Source organism: Podarcis gaigeae, assembly GCF_964106915.1.
Source record: "Podarcis gaigeae genome assembly, chromosome: 12".
NCBI lineage: Eukaryota > Metazoa > Chordata > Lepidosauria > Squamata > Lacertidae > Podarcis > Podarcis gaigeae.
Genome location: NC_139688.1, coordinates 47,445,452 through 47,461,343, shown reverse-complemented (window position 1 = coordinate 47,461,343; position 15,892 = coordinate 47,445,452). Strand labels below are relative to the sequence as shown.

The window sequence follows — 15,892 nt, the reverse complement described above, 5'->3', positions numbered from 1 at the left end:
GAATTAAAGCACTGGATGTAAACTTTCACAGTCCAAGCCAGATTTGTATTTTTCTAAAGTGTAACATCTAGAGCTTTGCCTTCCCTCTGCAACAGTTTAAGTTACTATGTATTATTGATTTGAGAGAGAATGGGCAGTAGTTTTGTTCTTGAGAAAGTAGTTGTGAAGTGCTTGCTAGTTACTGCACCACTTATGAGGTTCAGCCTTACATGTTCAGCCTATGTTGAAAGTCTGCTCCTGGAAACTGGTGATGTCTAGGAGAGCTTTGCAATAAATCCATCCATCTGGTGGGAAGACTATGGCAGTCTCTGTCACATTCATAACTGTGACTACCATTTATTGCCAAGCCTTGACTACTCTAATGAACTATAGATTTCCCATTACAGCCTCATGCATCCTTAGAATATCCCAGTGTAGTCACTACTCCCTTCAGAAAATCAGAAGCGCATCAGTCAATAATTCTTAACTGGGAGATGAAAGAAATCCAAGGGTTCTAAGAAAATGTTTGACTCGATCCCAATGCATTTGGAGTCATTATTCAGTTCGCATTTAAAAGTAAACCTTCTGAATCCAAACTTTCTGAAACTATACACAATCCAATAAACAGACATCTTTTGACATCCACACTTTTCCAAATTCTGCAATTCAGCTCTCCAGCCAAGTAATGCGTACAAAAATGCATATACTACAATAAAATATGCACAAAATGCATATATCAGTGACAATAACATGCAAAAATGCATTGCATTAAGGGGGGGTTTACATTTTGAGGTCCCCCAGTTTAAGTGAAATTGCATATATTTGAAACACCATTGGAAAAGCCTGCAAACACCCGCTAAACCTCTGGAGACCCTTGAAAAACACTTTTCAAAAACCAGCAGGGCTCCTGGGATTGCACTTGCAAAGGCTCATGGGATTGCTAGGCACTGTTTTCATGCCTTTTTTGCCCTTTCTGGGCTCTTTTAGGGCCATTTTAAAAGTCACTTCCAGTTTCAGCACAACCACATGTAAACTGGACGTGCACAAATTTGTTGCTACCTCTATATTAAGAGAAAGTCATACTAAAATGCTGACGAATTTTCATGAGGATTTTATTTGTAAGAAATGCAAGTTGATACAGAACTGTGAAGAACTGAATTTAAGACTGGATAAACAAGAAACGGAGAGAAACCCGAATTAACAGATTCAGCCACTCATGCTTTGAAATAGCTGCCACTGCAATGTGCATAAAACTGTAGCCTTTGACTCTTCCTTAGGGAACTACAAAACATCGATTTTTAAGACATATTATAGACTCTTCTTCAAGGAACTCTTTTAAATCTTTTACAAACATGCTGGATTAAAACAATAAATTATTAACTAGCACCTTTTGGACTTTTGATCCCCTTTTATTCAAGAGTCACAACAGACAATAACTCACTCCCATCTCTGGTGTTTTCCCCTCTAAAATGTCTTTTAAGGATACTTTGCAGCTTCCATTCTTGAAAGAATTGTAGGCAGCAGTTCAAGCTAACATGCTCATTCTGGTACCAGGTCTGACCATTACTAATGCTGCACTAGACAGGCTTTTCCTGGTAAAACATGCCCACTACAATCCTGCACTTAGAAACTGCCTTCATTTCCCTCTGCCACTGGATGAGGTGCCCTATCCACTTCCATATAACCCATGAATCAGCTGTTTACTAGCTTGGGCAGGCTATTTGTAGTCAGAAAGAAATGGTGGCAAGCATTACAGTCTCTTTATGTTGATGTTTTTCAACTCTTCTTGCACCATAAAATGCCTTGGTCATTTAGTTATAGCACTCCATAATAAATCACCCAAGTGTTGCCAGTCTGCATGCACTATTAATTCTTTGGCAAGAGGTAAGCAAACTGAAAATTAAACTGAATTAGGCTGCTGTTTCATTTTTAGAAAATCTAAATCTAAAAACAGCTGTGGGGACTTAATGAACAAATTACATTGATTTTAGAACCGTATACTGTGCCCACTTACCGAAAGGAGGGGAGGGAACCCTAACAAGGTTGTAATTTAGGTGGGGGAGGGACACCTATAGAGAGATTCTGGGCTCTTCTTTTTTCCATGTCTCGTGCTTTCTGTCAGATCCTGGGAAGGTTATCTGGGCATCTGTCAGGGCTAGATTCTAATGACTTTACTGAGCTGGTACAGAAGAAACCTGCCCAGTCGTGTTCACCAACATTAAACAAGACATTAGAAACCATTCATCTGGTCAGGTTGTAAAAAATCTGTCTGTCTACATCAAACTGCAATGCAGGGTAATGTGTCACCAATGGAATAACTAGAGTAGAGTTCAACATGATTAGTTAGGGAAGATGGCTCGGTGGCTAAGGAGTGGATGCAGAAAATACTGGGCAACCCTAGGCTGGAATCTTGTTCACTACAAAATTTCCTCTTAGGCATGATTACAAAAGGTATACTTGATTATTTTAAAAAAACTTTAAAAATCCTGTAGTTTAAGACCAAAGTTAAAGTATTTCATGTTGGCTTAAGCTCCACAAAGCCAGAAAATTAGAAGCTAAGGCTGACATCTTAACAGCTATGTCCTATGATCAGTCATGTTGTGGAATGTCACAAAGTACGCTTGCTTACAACTTATCCTACATACAACTGCACTGTCCATTGGTCTTTTACATCCCGAATCCTAATGGAGAAGACAAAGTGCCTGAGACCAGCAGAAATGGACCACATTGTCTTGGTCCTCTCCTGCACTTCTCTTGGTTGATCCATGCCATCTGCTGCTTACAACAAGGTCTGGTGTGATTTGAAATTTGGCACACTCACAGATCTCATCAGGTAGATGGTAGACCATGTATGCCAAAGTTCTAATTATTAGCATAGAAGGTATCAGGGTTTTTTTAAGTTAAGGGTGGGGAGCCTCCAGCCCATGGGCCTGATTAAGCCCTGCAGGTCTTCCAGTTTGGCCCATCAGGCCACTTCATATGAGACAACAGGTGTGGAGAAGGTAAGCATGCAGCTGAACCAAAAGCGGGACTGTTAGGTCTTGCAAAACTATGTACATGGCACTGCCAAAACCCAGTAAGACATGCAGGCAAAAACAGATCACCTGACATCACTGTCAGATATAGCTTACCATGAAAGAATGTCATTTTTAAAAAACTACTCCCCTTAACTAACGGGTCATTTCCTTAATAGGAGATCCCTCAGAATCACTTATCATCCAATCACACCCACACACTACGACTTAAAGGCTCCTGGGCTTAAAGTGGTTGATGTACTTTACACAGTTAAGATGTTACTACTGGCAGCTCTCATAACAGGTGACTATTTAAAAGTCAAGTGGAATATGCAGTCTGGGACTTGTGGGACCTATTTCTTGGTGAAGGATATGACAGAATCTTGGGATTCATCCCTGCCCTTCAGCCTTAGGCTCAACCCTACAATCTTGGCTTGGGCTGAGAACCTCGTTTCAACAAGTGTGTGTGTGTGTGTGTGTGTGTGTGTGTGTGTTTCTTGTTCTAATCCTGCAAGGTTGAGCATGAGTAACAATCTACATCTACATCCTTGGAACAAAATGGGACTGAATGGAGTGGTAATTAATTGTCATAACAGCTCATTAGGCTGAAAGTCAAAGTATACCCATTTTATCTGCAGCTGAATATTGGCATGAGAACTGGGACATTTGAACTCACAATGTTTTTAGACATTAGCCCTCCTTTATCACAGTTCTCCTCTCTCCCATTCAACCAACATGTGGAGGGGAATGTGATACTGCCACCTGAACTTCTCCCCCAACTTCCATATGCCCAAACACCCCCGTGTATTGAGATAAATGCAAAAATGGACCCTACAATAAAAGGGCCAGAACTCACAACTGGAAACTCTGGGACAATCACAATTCCCCATCATGCATAAAATCCTCATGAGAGCACAGTTCTATATGTGTACCATATAGTCTTTATATTCTGTTGAGGGCCAGCTTATTTGCAGGCAGTATTTCTGGGCTAAAAACCAACAACCTGATTTTATAAACAGCTGAAAAATATTCAACAGGAAACACATCCCCAATGGAATACAAAAAAAAAGAAGTAAAAGTGCTGAGTATTACATTCAAGCATCAACCAGCACTGAAGAACAATAGCAAATTAGCCTTTTGATGTCAAAGTCTCAGAAGCATATGCAATATCTTATTAGAAAGGGTTACAGCTTTACATAAGTGGCCAAAGGTGGAAATGAATAATGAGAGGTTAAACTAAGGATAAAACTGTTTAAAAAACACACACACCAAGGAAAGGGTTCATGCCATTAGTTCTTTTAACACTTCGGTGAATTATGGTCTCATTATATAAACACTTTTTAATTAGAGTCTGTTATATCCCCAACGGGTTTGTTATCCATGTCAGATTTCAGGATATTAGGTATCAAAATGACTAAGAGCTTATGCGACTTGCATGAAATGTGGAAGTGATGTTCCTGCTTCCTCCCTTTAATGATTTCCCTAAATCTGTTCTCTCCTCTGAGTAGCCACATCAAGGTTACACTGTTGTGCACTCAAATGGGAAAGCTATCAGTTTTAATTTGTAGCCAGTGTACTGCAGCGATTTATGAAGCTGCCTGCTTTTTTAAAAGAAATAGATAAACAGAAGCTGGAGGTGGCAGCCAAGAAATGTGATTGGAGGCAGTCCTGCTGGGCATTCGCTGGACTGTCTTCCATAGTACCCAAAATAAAGCAGGAAGCTCTAGGTAGTATTCAATGCAAGCTGTACTCACATTAAACACACTGAAATGAACAGACATGGCTAACTTAGGTCCCTTAATTTCAGTGGGTCTACTCTTGAGTGGAACTTTGTTGGATACAATCCTCTGAAGATACCTCATATACCAATACACAGAGTACATTATCCAAGGATCCTAGGACCAGTCTCTGTTGTCAGAAGGATGAGCTGGTAAACTTCTTGTAGTGGTGCTATTTTTATTTTTTATTATTTTTTATATCCCACCTTTCTTTCAATGTGCTTATGCAGTATACATGATTCCTCTTCCTTTATCCTCACAACAACCGAGGCTATTTTGAGAGAAATTGGCTGGCCCTAGGTCATCCAGCAAGCTTCATGACTGAGTAGAAATCAGTACCTGGATCTCCCTCGTCCTAGTTCAACACTTCAACCATTAAACCACATGGATCTGGATAGGGACTGGATTTGGGATTCATAGTCCTTTGGATCCAAAAATCCGTGGCTCAAATGGAGCCAAAATTGTCTTCCCCAACTTGCCATCAAAAGCAAAGGCCTCCTATAAACCCCAAATCAAAAATTGCCCAACAGCACCACTGTTCTCAAAGACCTCTTCCAATAAATGTTTCCTCAAGCAGTACTGTCTCTGCTTGCCTTCCTCCCACAACTGATACCATTAACGGGAAAGCTCATGTTAAATGTGTATGTGGCAGTTTGGCCCTGAGAGGGTAAAATAATGCTCTGCTGGCTTTTATTAAAAAATGGAAGAGCAGGGGAAAGATGAGCTGTCAGCCTAAGCCACTTATTTGAAAGTATGATCCACTGAAATGCAGACAGTTTAGGACCACATAAATATGTTTAGAATTGTGGTGCAACACCATGTTCTTTGCCAAGGATATGTAGCTGAACAAAATGTGCTGGTTTCTCATCAGTGAGCTGCAGTAAATTTTCATTCTTTTACAGGACACAAGGAGTTCAAAGAGACAGAAGATCCAGATTAAAACAAAGCAGGATAAAGCCACAGCGATCACCAGACAGTGGAGCCTAATTAGCCAGAGAGACTGCAAGAGAGTAATTTTGCCAGCCCTAAAAGAAAATGAAAAACAGGTGCCAAACACTAGCTGAGAAAACACAATAGTGATAAATGCAAGTGAAGGAGTGAGGGAGTGGAAGTTTTTTAAGGAAAGAAATTACTCAAATCTGGTTTGGCTTCTTTGAGAGAAAAATGGAATGGGAGCAGTTGAGAACCTTCTTTGCAATAATAATAATAATAATAATAATAATAATAATAATAATAATTTATTATTTATACCCCGCCCATCTGGCTGGGCCTCCCCAGCCACTCTGGGCAGCTTCCATAAAAACAAAAAATACAGTAAAATATCACACGTTAAAAACTTCCCTGAACAGGGCTGCCTTAAGATGTCTTCTGAATGTCAGGTAGTTGTTTATTGCTTTGACATCTGCTGGAAGGGCGTTCCACAGGGTGGGCGCCACTACCGAGAAGGCCCTCTGCCTGGTTCCCTGTAGCATTGCTTCTCGCAATGAGGGAATCGCCAGAAGGCCCTCGGCGCTGGACCTCAGCGTCCAGGCAGAATGATGGGGGTGGAGACGCTCCTTCAGGTATACTGGACCGAGGCCGTTTAGGGCTTTAAAGGTCAGCACCAACACTTTGAATTGTGCTCGGAAACATACTGGGAGCCAATGTAGGTCTTTCAAGACCGGTGTTATATGGTCTCGGCGGCCGCTCCCAGTCACCAGTCTAGCTGCCACATTCTGGATTAGTTGTAGTTTCCGAGTCACCTTCAAAGGTAGCCCCACGTAGAGTGCATTGCAGTAGTCCAAGCGGGAGATAACCAGAGCATGCACCACTCTGGCGAGACAGTCCGCAGGCAGATAGGGTCTCAGCCTACGTACCAGATGGAGCTGGTAAACAGCTGCCCTGGACACAGATTTGACCTGTGCCTCCATGGACAGCTCCCCAGAATCTCCCCAGAAATACATCAATATCATTCTGAAACCTACAGCACTGTTACAATTACACTATTGAGAAAAAAAGAGAGCAAGTATGACAGTATGCAGACTGGAGGTGGACAAATGTTGTCCCCATCTTCAAAAATGTGTGACAAGAAGACCCAGGTAACTACCGACCAGTCAGCTTGATGTCTATACCAGGAAAGATCCTAGAGAACATAATTAAACAGTTGGTCTGTGAGCACTTAAAAAAGGATGCTGTGATCATAAAAACCCAGCATGTGTTTCTCAAAAACAAATCACGCCATTTCTTTCTTTTTTAAAAAATGTGAGATACAAGCTTGATGGATCAGAGGAATACTGTGGACACAGTATATCTTGCTTTCAGTAAGGCTTTTGACAAGGTCCTTTGGGGACATGTTGGTAAAATGTGGGTTGGAAGAGGTAACTGTAAGGTGGATTTGTAGCTAGTTGACTCACTAATGATTCACAAATGCTCACTAACGGTTCCTCATCATCCTGGAACAAGTAGGGTGCTGCAGATTCTGCCCTGGGCCCAATGTTGTTCAACATATTTATAAGCAACTTGAATGAAGGAATTGAGGGGATTCTCATCCAATTTGCAGAAGACACCGAACTGGGAGGAACAGCTAACACCACAGAAGACAGAATCAGGATTCAAGCCGACCTTAACAGATCAGAGAACTGGGCCCAAACTAACAAAATGAATTTCATTAGGACAAATGTATGGTTCTACACTGAGGGAGGAAGAACCATCTGCACAAATATAAGATGGGGACACATGTGAAAAGGATCTAGGGGTCTTCGTAGACCACAAGATTAATATGAGTTAATAGTGTGATGAAGCAGCAAAAAAAAAAGCTAATGCTATTCTAGGCTGCATCAATAGAAGTATAGTATCCAGATCAAGGTAGTACCACAGTTGGAATACTGAGTCCAGTTCCGGGCACCACAATTTAAGAAGTATATTGATAAGCTAGAATCTGTGAAGGCAACCAAGACGATCAAGGAAACCAAGCCTTATGAGGAACAGTTGAGGGAGTTGGGGATGTTTAGTCTCAAAAAGAGGAGACAGAGATGATATGATAGGCATCTTCAGATATCTCAAGGGCTGTCACATGGAAGATGGAGCAAGCTTGTTTTCTCCTGCTATGCAGGGTGACAAGGAAGGAGATTCCTGCTAAACATCAGGAAGAACTTTCTGACAGTAAAATCTGTTTGACAGTGGAACACTCTTTTGGAAGATAGTGGTCTCCTTCCTTGGAGGTTTTTAAACAGAGATTGGATGGCCATCTGTCATGGATGCTTTAGTTGAAATTCCTGCATTGCAGGGGGTTGGACTAGATGACGCTTTGGGACCCTTCCCACTCTATAATTCTATGATTCTATGTTTTATTGGATTATACCCTGCAAGGTGAATGAGGGTTAGTAGCTGCTGGTCTAGATTCTGTATCCAGCCTTGCTAAGGGTGTGGTTTGTTTTCTCATTGTTAAGTCAATTTTCTCCCCTCTGTTAAAGCCATTTTCTTAAAAGTGAGATTCTGTTGTTTACAGTAGGGTAAACTCTCCATCCTCTCTCATTCACAATTATCTGTTCCTTGCCTAGGAAATTGAAGGAAGAAAGATGGAAACTAGTTTAGTCAGACAAGAGAAGGGAGATCCAATTTATATCATATTGCTCACTATTATCCCCGCTTACCCATACCAGACAGCATTACACAAGGGAAAGAGAGTTGAGGAGAGCAGCTTGACTGATAGTAGGTAATCTGGATTTGACTTGTCTCATCAAGAGCCATCCCACCCACCCAGACTCAAAAGTTGCCTACTATGGATGTAGAAGCTTAACCTCCTAATGGAAGGGCCAAGGGCCACAACAGAATGTGAGGTGGAGGGATCAAATCTGTTGCTGCTTATAAGCCATATTGCTTATAAGTCATTTATATCAGAAGCAGTACAAAGGCAAGTAGAGAGACAAAGGTCAGTCAATGAGAACTTTCCACTTCAACAAAATGCCTACTGTGTGTTTCAATCAGAAAATACAATGGACAAAATTAGAGAGGTGAACAGTACAAGGTGACTGACTCTCTCTATAGTTATTCTTAGCATGGCTTAAAAATAAATAAATCACCCCACAACACTCTCTCTTGAAAACTTGCAGGATGGAAAAGGTAATGCAGTGAAAAGCTAAACCCATAAAAAACAAATATAGACCATTTAAGAGATTGTGTGTGTGTACATGTACTATAGGTGGTGGAGAAATCTGGTTTGGTCTGCATCCCCTACATAACTCAAACTTCCCAAAAACAATGCATGAACTGAAACACAGGTATCCTACAAATTTGGCAGCTGCTGCAAAAAGATGGAAGGCAGCCAGGCCAGGAACAGAATGGGCTTAACGTACATAGCTGTCAAGTGTCCCTTATTTGAAGGGACAGTCCCTTATTCCAGCGCCATGTCCCGCTGCTGTCCCTTATTGATGGATGTCCCTTAAATGTCCCTTAAAGGAAATTTCAAAGGAAGCAGCTCCTCTCCCTCCCTCCCTGCCGGCCAGGGAGGAGGGAGGCTCCAACTGTGTTGCTTGGCTGTGTTGCTCACCCAATAAGAAGTCTAAGAACAACTGGGGAGTGGAGCTTGCATGCCTTGTGTTAACGTTAATGCAAGCTGAGGGGTTTTTCGAATGCTGGACGCCATTTTGTTGCACGTGCTGTTGCAAACCTTGCAGTGCAAAGCCAGGCCGGGGAGCCATCTTAATTTGAGGCTGCATAGGCCTTGTGGTGCATGTGATTCAGATTCTAGTCAGTTGAACCTCTGTTTACAAAGTTGGTTGAACAGTGTTCTCGAAGCTACCAGCATGAGTTTGACCAGACTGCAGGAGGACAGGAAGACTGGAGTGCCTGGAACAGGTGCGGCTGCAGGTCCCTTATTTTCAAATCTGTAAGTTGACAGCTATGTTAACGTAGCCCTTCTGGTTCCACCCCCACAAAGGATCTATGTGGCAGCATGCCCTGCTTCTTTCCTGGTTGAGGTACAACATCACCACACACGTAAACCCTGCCAGATGAGGGTGGGTAACTACTGAAAGTGATGATGTAAACCTGCAGACTTACTTGGCCAACAGGCCTAATAAAGTACAACATGTCACATACTCTCTTCCTTGAATAGTGTAACAATCCACACTCATCCTTTTCACCCCAGATATAAGATAAACAAGAAATGAGCAATTGGTCAAGTCTGATTTGTTCAGAAATAAATGAATGCTCATCTCTACATGGACCACCCATCAGCCTGGTTGCGGGAGGCTTGTTGATGCCCTTATGGTCCTCCAGACCTTCCTGCTCAAAGTGGAAAGGTCAGGGGTGAAGCTTTCTACATGACCAGACATTTATAAATGCCTGAAGAGTGTTCCTGTTTATTAAGGAATAGGCAAATTGATATTATATGAAGAAATGGACTTCCTTCATCACTTTCAGTGTTAAGTAGACTTGTTGTTCGTTTTAAACTGGTGGAATATAAAGTGAAACTGTACTTCACTTAACAGAAATTTGCTTTTGTAAAATCATTAAACTTAAAAAAAAAATCTCTTACCCATGCAGAAAACGTTCCTCTTTAGACAGAAACACACATCCAGGCTTGGCTGTTTTATTTCCCTATTCCCAAAGAATTCCTGGACATGAAGGCCTCCCCATTTGCCTTAATAAATTTCCTACATGCAAAAAAAGCATTCCCCCCACATGCTACTGGAATAATTGGGGGGGGGTGATAAATGATCTTTGTGTGCACACCGGAGCACTAATGCCTACAGCAGATTGCCGGGTAAGAATGTAACAATATACCTCAGTGAAATATTAATTATCGCTAATTTCCTGTAACCACGTTCGAGCTCATCAAGATTAACCTAGATAGGATTTATGTTACATCTGTCTACAGTTTTCTTAATTCACTGGAGTCCCTAGTTGCAATCTTGCATTAATTAAGAGACAGCATTTTTAAAACATCACAAGGATATCATGCGGTTGGAGCAGTATTTGACAGATTTCTTTTTTAATTATGTGAATAATTTGTACTTTATTGGTTAACTAGTGAAAAATTCCATTTACTAGATTACAGTATCACTTTTGAGAGCTAAAGGAAAATGCTTAAATCACAATCTGGTCAAAAGGTAAATGCCTTTTTCTACTGATTCTAACTGAAGAGCTTTAAGCATGTGCTTACAGTACCTTTCCTACTGCAGTCAGTATAACCTCAGATTACTTATGGTAACTCAGGCTAGACTGTGTCCTTTCATTTATGATAGCAAAAAGGCCTCTATTGGTTTTAGGTGTTTATAAAAGGTTACATTTTACAGTTATAATTGGAGGCAAAGGTTAACATTTCCACAGCTCACAGGTGTAAGAATAAATTAGAGGGGGGGGGGGAGGCAGAGAGAAATTTTAGATATAAAACATGGATATTTTAAAAATATTAGCTACCATCTCTATATTATCAGGGACATAAGGTTAAAGAATTGTGTATACAGTTTTACCTCGGGTTACATACGCTTCAGGTTACAGACTCCGCTAACCTAGAAATAGTGCTTCAGGTTAAGAACTTTGCTTCAGGATAAGAATAGAAATCATGCTCCGGAGGCGTGGCGGCAGCAGGATGCCCCATTAGCTAAAGTGGTGCTTCAGGTTAAGAACAGTTTCAGGTTAAGAACGGACCTCCGGAATGAATTAAGTACTTAACCCGAGGTACCACTGTAATGCACATGCTTCCCATCAACACTGCCTCTTTAGAACAAGTCTTGCTGATAATAAAAAGAAGGTCATGGTGACATTGTTCTAGCTATAGCTCACCTTTATAGGCAGGTAGAAAAGTAGACAAGCTCCTTCTGAGTGTTGCATTGTAACAAGATAAGACTTTTCTCCAACGGTCACTCACCCTGATATTATCCTGGCCGCCATTTCTTTAATTGCTTGGAGATTTAAACTTTTCTCTTCAGGCAGAGTATTCTGGGTGTTTCTTGCTGACTGTCCTAGGTCATTCACTGGTGCTTGTAACTGAAGTTTAGCCAATGTAGAGAACACCAACTGTTCTGCTGTTTACATCAGGGATAGACAACAAGATATCCTCCAGATGTCACTGGGCTGTCATCATCCCTGACCGCTGGCCATACTGGCTGAACCTTATTTATTTATTATTTAATTTATATAACGCCCTATACCTGGAGGTCTCAGGGTGGTTCACAGAATGGGAACTGGATGTCCAACAATATCTGGAAGGTGCTGTTTTGGCTGCCCCTGGTGTATATCATCACTGTATATATGGATTAAGAAACATAAATCAAAAATCTCTGGTTTTCTAAATAGCTTAAAGCCTGGTCCTATACATCTCTACTTGCAAGTAAGTCCCTTCTAATTTTAGTGTTCCATTCTTCACAGAAACAAACTTGCCTTTGTCTACAGGACCCAAAATTAAAGCAGAGCAGTTCAGAGACAGAGCAAATCCCAAACAAGGTTAACCCATAGGTCTTCCATATATGAAAACCCAGTGATTAAACTCTCAAGGCTCTGAGCTTTATCTGTAGCTTCTTCCCTTTCATCAGTTTCTTTGAGGCCAATATGCCTTATATTAGTAAAGCACAAAACATTTCATATCACACACTGGCTTTGTTGATAAATCCGTACAGTAACATCTACTTTGGGAACATTGGAACTTCCGAAATGAAGCCCTTCATGATTTGTCTTATGAAGGATTAATGACTTCTAACTTATCCTCATGAGACAAGAGGGAAGTGAAAGGTGTGTGTGCATGTATGTGCTGGAGAAAAGAGAGAAAACATCTTAGTTGCTATCTCAATCACTTCACTTCAGGCATCACGTTCTGCAAAAAAGCCAAACTTACCACTAGGGATGCAGGAGTGAAGAGGCTAAATTATGAGACACACTCTGGCTGCTACTGTTTAAAGAAGAAAGATTATGGCGAGACCACTTCCAATTATGTAAGATATACATCAAGACAAATGACATAATGTGAGCCACGCTCTGTATTGACGCTCTGGGGCCTATTGGTTGGTATTTTTAAATGACTAGTGGCCAATGGTCAGAAAACAGCTGGAGCTCTCTTTAATGTTCTGGATAGGAGAAGAAGAGGAGCATTTTTAAAATGAGGTGAGGATGAGGGACAGAGAGATATGAAGGGAAAGGGACTCCCTTAGGGGTGCTGAGCTGGCTCCTCAGGGATCTGACATGGGGATTTGCTGGTGGTAGGAATGCTACGCTCAACTTGCATATTTGCAAATAAACTAAAATATTGAAAAACACTGTAAGAGGTTTCTCCTTCCAACGAAGTCAGACTTCACTAAGCCCTGCCCAAAGCTGGTGACAAGAGCTTGCATGGTCAAGCATCTGCTGAGGGACCCCCACCTCAACACTGGCAAGAGGCTCCTGGAACTGCTGCAGTGAGAAGGGAGACTTACTGACAGAGGGTGCTCACTGACAGTATCTTGCCCAAGGGGGGGGGGGGGATCTCAAAAACCTGCAGCTTACACAGCCCTTGGACCTTCTCACCACGCAGAAAAGATTTTTTTCTGATAATTCATTTAATTATTTATGTGTATAGCTCCTGCAATATACATGACACTTGATAGAATAACATACGGAAGAAAATGCGGGTGGGCGGAGGAGACAAGTTCCTGTCTGGATAGGCTCACAAGCTAAATTTTAGGGGAGGGTGATACAGAAGAGGGAAGAGCAAGCTAGGAAAGGGAGGGAGGGAGGGAGGGAGGGAGGGAGGGAGGGAGGGAGGAGCAAAAGGGGAACAGGGTGATTATAGCCAACTGAAATCAAACATCACACCTAAGTATCATTGCACATATCTTATCGCTGCCTTAAAATGCAGCTAGCCCAGGGTGGTCCAATCTGCGGCCAGAGGGCAACATGAGGCCCCTGGGGCCTTTTTGGCAGCCCTTGGCAACATTTAACACACACCCCTCGGAGCTGGACCTCAGTGTCCGGGCAGAACGATGGGGGAGGAGACGCTCCTTCAGATATACTGGTATTGTTTTAAAGTAGACACTGTTCAGTGTTTACAAAACATACATTTTATTTCAACCAATAAACAGTGTCTCAATCTGAGTCCTAAGTTGTCACTGCAATACATTTTGGGTCTGTTTTAAAAAAAAAATCTTAAGCACTAACAGTGCGAAAGACTATCCTTACCACTTTTCAACAGCTGCACTTCAATGCTGTTAAGTGACTGCATAAAACCCAGAAGAGCCAGGAAATGGAGTAACAGCTATTCTCAATTGTCTCGTACATAGTATCATCTCTTCCACAGTGAACTGAATTTAAAGCACCACCATTTGGCCTGAGTACATGCCTACTTCAGGAAAATGCAAGTACTGTGTTTATTTCTAGACTCTCAGCAAATCTTCCAGAATCAATGGGTAATTCTGAAAAGATGCTGGTGAAAGCATTTTGTACTTATTCCAGCAACATTACTTTATTATTGTCCTCATTGTGCAAGCCCATAGTCTGGAGATAGGATGCTTTATGTGCGACAAGCTATGCATCTCCATTTATATGAGACCAGGGACACTGGAGGATGTTCAATTCAGGGAGAATAATTCAAAGGGGGCACAAGAAGGGAACCAACCAGGAAGAGTCAGGTCATGAAAAACACAAATTCTCTCACATTGCCCTTGACTTTTCAGGTGCTTCATGGTTGCTGGCCCAGGGCAATACACTGTTGAGTTGGAGGACAAAATGATACCTGTAGAATCTAGCAAGACTCTCAGCAGGAATCTTATATCAACTGGAGACAGTTGGCTAACTTAAGAGACTCAAGGGAATAGGAGCAGGGTGCCTGCCCTCCATTATCTGCCTCCTGAGGCAACTGCTTTGCTTTGCCTAATGGTAGGTCTGGTCTCCTGGCTTGTGGCTATGGTACATGGGGAGAAAAGCAGCAATGGAAACAGCTTGGGATTTGTCACCATCCAGCTTTCAGCAGAGGCCCCTTCCTTTCTCAACTTCTACCACAGGCACTTATGAACAAGCCATCTTGCCCTTGTAATTGTCTTTCCTGTTTTATTGTGGCCCCATCTGCACTATATATTTAAAGCAGTATCATACCACTTTAAAGAGTCATAGCTTCCCCAGTGCATCCTGAGAACTGTAGTCTGTTAGAGGTGCTGAGACTTGTGAGGAGACCCCTGTTCCCTTTATACAGCTAGAATTCTCAGAGTTCCCTAGGAAAAGGAGTTGGCAACTAAACTACTCTGGCAATTGCAGCTCTATAAGGGGAGTAGGGGTCCCCTAAAAACCTGCAGCAGCTTTAACAAACTACAGTTCCCAGAAGTTTTTTTGGAAGTATATTATAGCAGTATAATAATGCTTTAAAAATATAGTGCAGGTGGGGCCTCTGACATGTTTACTGGTGCTTATTGTTGTAACAATCTACTGAAAACTGCATTGTGAGGCCCACTTCAAAAGCCTTGCATAAATATCATAAGACATAAGTCAAGGATGAGGAACCGGTGGCTTTCCAAAAGTTATTGGAATAAAATTCCCATCATCCCTAATCATTGACTGTACTGGACAGAGGTCAAAGAAAATCCAGAGGGACACAGGTCTTCCATCTCCATATTAAAAAGCAAGATGCTGTGTTTTTCAGTATATTGGGTCACTTGCTGCAACATGAAATCAGTAGCGAGGTAAGGGTCTCACTACCTATTTCTCCAGAGATTCTTTTCCTAACCTTTAACTCACTTATACACAAAGTATAGCACAGTAAAAAAATCGTGCCCTGGCTCCTCAGTCAACATGGGGCACTTGCATTTCCAGATGGGTTGCTGCAAGAATGAGGGAGGTTGTGGCTAAACAAGCCAGATGATGTTGATTCAGAACACTCAACTAGAAAATTACTGTTAGCCACCTGTAAAACCTCTGGAAAGAATAGACTAGTAGCCCTGGATGGCTGTGATAGCACCATGGGCATCTAACAGGATGGGATCATGACATGTGACCCAAAGCACCTCAAGTCCTTTCCCACCTTTTTAATGTTTATTTTTCTCCTTAGAGCTTGAGCATTCACTTCTGCTACACTGAAACATAGGCTTCCTACTTTAAAAAGCAAACAAACTATTCCCTGCCCATAACAGAGCAGTTTCACGTCTTCAGCACAAGTGGTGATGAAGCAACCTGCAATGA

The 15,892-nt window shown here is 41.8% G+C and overlaps 1 protein-coding gene across 3 annotated transcripts in view; it reads right to left on the bottom strand.

The window, feature by feature from the left end:
- Nucleotides 1-15,892, bottom strand: part of TMEM108 (transmembrane protein 108) — a 176,535-nt gene that overhangs the window by 152,056 nt on the left and 8,587 nt on the right. The gene's annotated exons all lie outside the window — the stretch shown is intronic.